Source organism: Piliocolobus tephrosceles, chromosome 12 (assembly GCF_002776525.5).
Source record: "Piliocolobus tephrosceles isolate RC106 chromosome 12, ASM277652v3, whole genome shotgun sequence".
Lineage (NCBI taxonomy): Eukaryota > Metazoa > Chordata > Mammalia > Primates > Cercopithecidae > Piliocolobus > Piliocolobus tephrosceles.
The window spans coordinates 17,904,711-17,912,500 of record NC_045445.1 but is presented as its reverse complement, the minus strand read 5'-3'; the positions used below and the strand labels follow the sequence as shown (position 1 = coordinate 17,912,500).

General features: G+C 43.1%; 1 long non-coding RNA gene across 1 annotated transcript; it reads left to right on the top strand.

The window, feature by feature from the left end:
* The first annotated feature begins 248 nt into the window (after positions 1 to 248).
* Positions 249 to 3,156, top strand: LOC111531607. The gene is made up of 2 exons (XR_002728324.2): positions 249 to 530; positions 2,821 to 3,156. It is a non-coding gene; the product is annotated as an uncharacterized LOC111531607 (long non-coding RNA).
* Positions 3,157 to 7,790: the final 4,634 nt, after the last annotated feature.

Here is a 7,790-nt window from a genome sequence, read left to right as displayed (position 1 = left end):
GATATTTGCGCTATCAGTGTATCACAAGGGTCCTTCTAAGCCAGTAAATATCCTTCTGTACCAAAATGTATTTAACTGGTAATTCTAAATCTTTTGATAAAGGCCTTCCACTTCTCTTCCACCCCTGTGGTCCCTGTGGTACATCTTCTGCTGAGAGATTATCTTCTTCTCAAATCTTAACTATTTTACTGAATCTCTCCACCTCTTTTTGCACTCCTCGACTCAGCCAGGAAAAAAAAAATTTCCTGCCCCTGACGTTTCCTTAATCAGATGCAGACATGGCTGGATGTTCTTTGCTGGGCTGCTGAGTCAGAAGCCTGGACGGGCCAGCTTCAGTTTTAATAGAGTGGCTCAGGAAGGAAGTGCAAACAGAGATGGGTGCACAGTGCAGTCAGTGGGTGGGAACTGATGCTGGCTAGAAGACCTGAGTCTTCCGAGAGGCAGCTTGATTCCTGGAAAAGACTACTGGGCTGGAAGTCAGGAGGCCTGGGGTAGGCTCAGCTCTGCCGCTAACATGCTGCATGACCATGGTAAGTCATTGCCTTTCTCCAAACCTCGGTGAGAAACAGCGGACCTGGCCCCAGAAGACACTGTGGGAGAACTAGAGGTCTTCTGAGTCAGGCCCCCACTAAGAAGGCAGCCTCCTGTGAGGATACCTAGGAGATGAGTTAGAAGCAGAGGGCATAGTTCACAAACAGCCCCCAAGGGATTGTCAAGAACAGACCACAGGAAGAATCAGAGAGACAGAGACTGCTCAAGCCTGGGGTCCGAACTAAAGCGGGGCAGCAGTTAGAAGTTGAAGAGAGGAGAAAGCCCTGAACGAGTTAAGTCAAGAAGAAGGATCATGGTAGAGGTAAATTGCAGGGTAGGCAGGGAAAGGCTGTGGAGAGGGGTTTATGGGCAGTGGAGCCAGGGGCTAGCCTACCAAAGTTCTGGTGCTCTAGGGGAGATGCAGAAAGTAGGCTGAGGCCAGGCATGGTGACTCACGCCTGTAATCCTAACAGTTTGGGAGACCAAAGTGGGCAGATCATTTGAGGCCAGAAGTTCCAGACCAGTCTGGCCAGCATGGTGAAACTCTGTCTCTACTAAAAGGATAAAAATGAGCCAGGCGTGGTGGTACATACCTATAATCCCAGCCACTCAGGAGGCTGAGACAGGAGAATCACTTGAACCCAGGAGACGGAGATTGCAGTGAGCCGAGAACGCGCCATTGCACTCTAGCCTGGGCGACACAGCAAGACTCTGTCTCAAAAAAAAAAAAAAAAAAAAAAAAAAAAAGGCAGGCTGAGACTAAAGCGAGGGAGATTTTTTAAAATGGACTAGAACCACACAGACAAGTCTTAAATGTTCAATCATGTCAGGTTGATATTTGAAGGAAAACAGGTGCCAACTATGTACCCACCTGCAGAGCTCGCCATCCCTGAGACTCTTCACCGTGGAAGAAAGGGAACTTTTTTGTTCTTTAAAAACCTGATATTTCATGTTCCACATTAAGGGTTGACTGGAGAACCTGAGGTGCTGTACAAAGACAAGTAGAAGGCTTTGATCCTAAGCCTGCAACCCTAAGAGGAGAATGAGCCCATGAGTTACAGCCTGTGGGTTCTTCCACATGCTATTTCCTGTACCTGGAATGTATTCTTTCCTGACCCAGAAAATTCCCTCAGAGATTCCTCTTCCAGGAAGTCTTCCCTGAGTCTGTCAAGTCTTCACCCTCACTCCTTCTGCATGCTCCCCAAACCCCTGCAATTCTCTACTGTGGGTGCTTACCCAGTGCACTGTAGTCCACTCTGGCTTTTGTATCTCCTTAACTAGCAGCTCTGTCTTTTTCATTTTGGATTCCCAGACCTACCAGAGAGCCTAGTGCTTGCCAAATGCTGGGAAAATACTTATTGAAAGGATATTGACTACTCAATGTTAGCCACAAGGCCCCTCAGACAGTCTTGCCATAGGAAACATCAATGGGAGAACCTTTTGGAATTATATAGAGAGACGGGGTGGGGAACTTATGGATTTGTTGTTTTTTGTTGTTTGTTTGTTTGGCTAAACTCACAGCAATAGGTGTTAGAGTCATACAAGGGTTACAACAGCACACAAGAGCCCACTTATGACTAGAAATTTCTTCTAGAATTCCTTTCAAAGCATGATTCTCCTGCTGTGTTTGGGGTGGGGAGTGTGTGGCAGTGGTGAGGGGACAGAATCCTGCCTCTAGGACACAACTCTGGAGTGGACATGTACCAAGAAAGCTCACCTTGGGAACCTGGGATGGAGGTAGGCATCTGTTAGAAAGAGAGACTAAGGATTCTGGTCACATTATCAAAACTAATACCAGAAACCAGATCAACACACCCAACATCCCCATTCCCAACCACACTCATCTATGCTGGAGATGATTATCCCCACACCCGTCCTATGTTACTCTTCCTGAGCCATTAGAGTGCCAGAATAAACATAACCAACTAGAAGACTTCTGCAGAATGGAAAAGGATGGAAGATTCCAGACAAGAAAGGCCAAGGACAGCAGATAGACACTGAATGTTGAGATTTGTCAGTGGAGTGCTGCAAGACAGGATGCAAAGTTATGACAGGTGTCTTTGCTTCTAGAGAGGCTTCGCAGACATACATTCTATCCCACCCTATCCTGCCCCACCCCGGGTGTGTAAGTACTCCTCCTTCTTGTTCCCACAGCATTCTGTGTTCACTTCAACAGTGGTGGTTTTCACACCGTTTACGGTTGTCTGTCTGCTCATGTATCGTTCAGCTTCTCTGAACTGGAAGCTCCTGGCAAAGCAGGGACTATCATCTTTTTCTTTGTATCCCCAGGGTCCAGCTCAGCATCTGGCTCACAGTAGGCACTCAGTGAATATTGATGTGAACAAATGAACTGATTCAAAGAAGTGTCTCTTGAAGTTGCTTCTTTCCAATCTAGCCAACAAATGCAGTATTCCAAATGGAGGTACCAGAGATCACATCATCTTCAGCTTTCTGCCACAGATCCACATGAAGAATCACACATGGTGCAGCTAAAATCCTTAATGTTAGATAGGACTTTGCATTGGACACTTTAAAATGTGATGTCTGGCTTTGAAGACGGCGTATAACACAAATTGACTGTGCATCAATCTCACTAATGGAAAATAAACAATAGCCCATAAATCATCTTTCTTCAAGTGTAATGTGTTTAGGATAAAAGTTGATTGGTCAGTGTTAAAATATATGTAAATTTTAGCCTTTCCAGAGCCCATGAAAATGTCTGAAAAAAAAAAAGCTTTTAAAAATGAGTAAGTACAAAGTTATTTGTTACAGCATTTAAAAATATCATATGATTGGAAACAACCTAAATGTTCATCAATAGGGGACTAGTTAAAAAATGTACAGTACATCATCATTCGTGTAATGGGATACTACGAAGTTGTAAAAAAAAAAAAATAGAGAATAAAGAAGTGTTTTGCTGACCTAGAACAATCTCCAAGATACATTGTTAAGATGTAGAACAATGTGTTATATACTGCTGTGTGTTACAAGGCTGAAAGGGAATATCTATGTATTTGCTATGTATTTGCTTGAAGGTGCATAAAAGCATCCCAGGAAGATACATAAGAAACTGACAACACTGGTTAACAATGGAAGACTGAAAGGAAGAGATGGGGAAAAAGACTGCATTACATACTCTTTCATACTCTTTCATTTACATTTTAGACCATGTGAATGTATTATTTAGTCAAAAATAAATATAAAAAGGAAGAAACCACAACAACCATAGGAAATACAAAAAGTGACATCAATGTGACATAAGTTTTGACAAGCAAGAAAGGCCATGAATTTGGACTAACAGAGAGATCAGAGCAGTAAACACTGCAATTCAATAAGTTGTAAGAGTATGCTCTCCCAAAGAAGCATTAATCACAGAGTCAATGAATGTGAGGAGCAGGGGTGGGCTATGAGGCAGTCATTGAAAAGCCGCAGTGGAAACAGCTGGGACAGGTGGCCCTCTACCTCTCTCTCCTTTCCCCCAGTGGACCATTTGTTAGGAGCAGCATTTGACCTTGGCCCTCAAGCTAAAGTTGCCTAGAGAGGGCTCTAGGAAGGATGCTGAGACCTCCACAACAGATAGGACAAAACCAAAAGGAAAACCAGTATTAGTCAAGAGTGAAACCTTCTACAAGGCTCCGCCCCCAGAGAAAAGCCCTCCTTACTTCATCAGTTGTGGGGGTCCCTGGTCTTCCTGCCTCTCCACCCACATAACCTAAAGGGAAGCCTGACTGTTGACATTTCCTACCCACTTAAACAGAACCCACAGTCAGCCCTCCCATTCCGGAGAGAGGTTTGTGGGGGAAACAGATAGATCAACACAATTGCAGAGGAAACTCATGCCATCTACCCATAATAACCAACACAGGTTTTCATTCATAAATAAATAAATCGCCAAGCATTTGAGAAAAACTAGCAACATAATGAAAAGCAAAAATAAACAAATGGAACTGACCCAGAGGAAAGAGATAGAATTAAGGGAATTGAAGAAAATGTAAATATATTCTGACACCTATTGCTCGAAAAGCTAGCCAAGCACTATTTTCCCAGGTTAGAATGGTTTACAACTTCCCCTTCCATCTCTATAAAATAATATTTAGTAATTTGGCAAATATTTACTGATGCTTTACAATGTGTCACAACTCCTTACAATGTGTCAGGAACCAAAGGTTCTGTTTTTTTTTTTTTTTTTTTAATTACCTTTTTCCTCTAATAGTTAATGGTAGAAAAATCAGACAAGTCCATTATGATATGATGTGGCAAATGCTATGATAGATTAAGCACAGAAGAGTTGGGGCGCAGTGGCTCATGCCTGTGTAATCCCAGCACTTTGGGAGGCCAAGGCATGTGGATCACCTGAGGTCAGGAGTTCAAGACCAGCCTGGCCAACTTGGTGAAACCCCGTCTCTACTAAATTTACAAATATTAGCCAGGCAGAGTGGTGCACGCCTGTAATCCCAGCTGCTCGAGAGGCTGAGGCTGGAGAATCACTTGAACCTGGGAGGTGGAGGTTGCAGAGAGCCGACATTATGACACTGCATTCCAGCCTGGGTGACAAAGCAAGACTCCGTCTCAACAACAACAACAAAAATATTAAGTACAGAAGAGAGCATCTTGTCAGCTGGAGCGGAATATTTCATTGAAACATTAATAGATGGCCAGGCACTGTGGTTCACACCTGTAATCCCAGCACTTTGGGACACCAAGGCTGGCGGATCATGAGATCAGGAGTTTGAGACCAGCCTAGCCAATATGGTGAAACTCCGTCTCTACTAAAAACAATTTTTAAAAAGTATCCAGGCGCGGTTGCGCATGCCTGTGGTCCCAGCTACTTGGAAGGCTGAGGCAGGAGAATTGTTTGAACCCGGGAGACGGAGGTTGCAGTGAGCCGAGATCGCTCCATTGCACTCCAGTCTGGGCGACAGAGTGAGACTTTGTCTCAAACAAACAAACAAACAAAAAACATTAATAGATAAGACAGGAGGGAATTAGCCTGGGCACAGGAATAGCATTAGTAAGCACAGCACATTTCAGGAAATAAAACTAGCTTAAAATGCTTGATGCTTAGGATTGAACGTGAATGAGTCATAGATGATGAGGAGAGAAATGTGGGCAGGGGTCAATTCATCTGCCTTGTTAAGAATCAAGACCCTTTCCTCTAGTCTAGAGCTTTTCAGATATATTCAGGGAAAAGAACCCTTAGGAGGCCCTTCGTACAACAAACAAAATACTGATATATTTAACTCTTTCATATGTACTGGAAATAATTTTCCAAGCAGAAACTATGACTGTGTTCTGGGTTATCAATATAAAATCACAACCACAAGCATATTCACATCAAAAACAAACTGTTGAAGTATAATCCATTGTTTTTCTTATTTTTCCCTTGATATTTGCTACAGATCAATCACTAGCTAGCAGAAAAATAGTAATAGAAAAGGGTAACCGATATTTAAGAAAATTCTGTGTAAAAATAACTGAAAATGAGACGTCAATCCACTAACTTAATTCTTTCTGTAAACTTAGAAAAAGATGGCCAATATTTGATTTTGGCTATAGACACTTTCATGCACTCCTATACATGTGTACATTTCTTGGAAACTAAATTTGATAACCATTTCTGGATGTGTTAGGCAGCTGAAGATGTTAAAAGGGAGCCCACTCCCTGTTAGGGAGAAACAGGCATGAGAGGTTCTGAGACAAAGGACTTCTGATACAGAATCAGAAATCAAAACAACAGCCTAAATTGGGAAGCTGGAAAGGTAGCCCATTGTGGCATTATGGTAGAGGACCAGGCAGAAGGATGGGAGAAAGAGAAGGCTTCAAGAATTGAGGTACAAGCAGGGCATTCTGGAGTCAGTTGCTGTCAGTGTGAAAGATGGATGGGGTGGGGCAGAAAGAGAAACAAGAAGATAAGTTAGGATGGTACAATTCAGTAATCTACAAAAGAGAGGATATATGGGCCTGGAGATGATGGCAGGGGCCATGGAGAGAAGTGGTGGCAACCAAAGGTTTTGGAGGAAGAAGCCACTGGGAGTGGGGCAATCTGGGGCAAGAGAGAGTGAAGAATCATGAGTGGATCCCAGATCTTTGACTTGTGCAATTAGGTGAGTGGTGGGACCATTCACAGAGATATGGAGAACCTTAAGGGAGAACAGGTCTGGATTGGAATTAGAGTGGGGAGATAAATTAAGTTTGGAGCATACCAAATGTGAGATGGCTTTGGGATATCCAAGTAGAGATTTTCAGAGGCAACTGTGCTTACAACTCTGAAGTTCAAGACTTCAGTTATAGATTTGAGATTTATCACAATGAAGGTGAGATTGAAACCCATGAAAGTTCCTGAAACCCATGAATCACCCAATGAAACCATGGAGAAGAAGAAGAGAGGGGAGGAGAGGAGAAGGGAAAAAGAAAGGAAATAGTGAGAAGGAACACCAAAGTTTTAAGGGGTATGAAGAGAAAAGAGGATAACATGAAGAAGGATTTTGAGAGGCAGAAGCCCTTAAGAATGGGGTCATATAGCATTCAAGCGGGGAGAGCATTCAGGAAGATGACAACAGGATAATAGGTCAACAGAGTAATAGAAAAGTCACTAAAAATAAACCCTAAGAAGTATTCAGCCAAAACTATTACTGAGCTAATAATGGTGGGATCAATTTCAGGGGAATATTGTGGGCAGAAGTCAGACTGTAGGAGACTGGGGATCAAGAAGTTGAGGCAAGGAGGTTGGACAACAACTGTTTTTTCAAGTTGGTCACGTGAACAAATCCTGACATTGTCTGCATCTTTGTGGTTCCTTCAGCATCCCCTCCCTCGGGTCTTGGCTGAGCTGATTGCAGGGCCCCTGCAGCTCTGGCACTCTCAAGTTGTGTAAAACTGTCAGTGCAGAAGTCCTTGAGCCCATTTTGGCTCTCATGATAATTTTCCTTCAGTGGAACTAAGGTTACTTGTCTAAGAACCAAAGTCTCTGACTTGACTGATCAAAGTTCATCACGTGCATTGAAGCCACCTACTTGGCAGATGTAGTGAAAAGCTACATAGGTCTGGGCCCAGGACAGGATGCTGGAGCGTGGGAGGGGAAGAAAGCAGGTGCTAACTATATAGATAGCATGCCTATCAGAGCAGTTTTTATGTTTCCTATTTGTCTCTCAAAACAATTTTATAGGAATCATCAAAGCAATTTTATCATGGTTTCTAGACCAGGTTTGGATGTGAGGTAGGGATTTCCACAGCTGCTTTTAGTTTGAAGGAAATCTGAT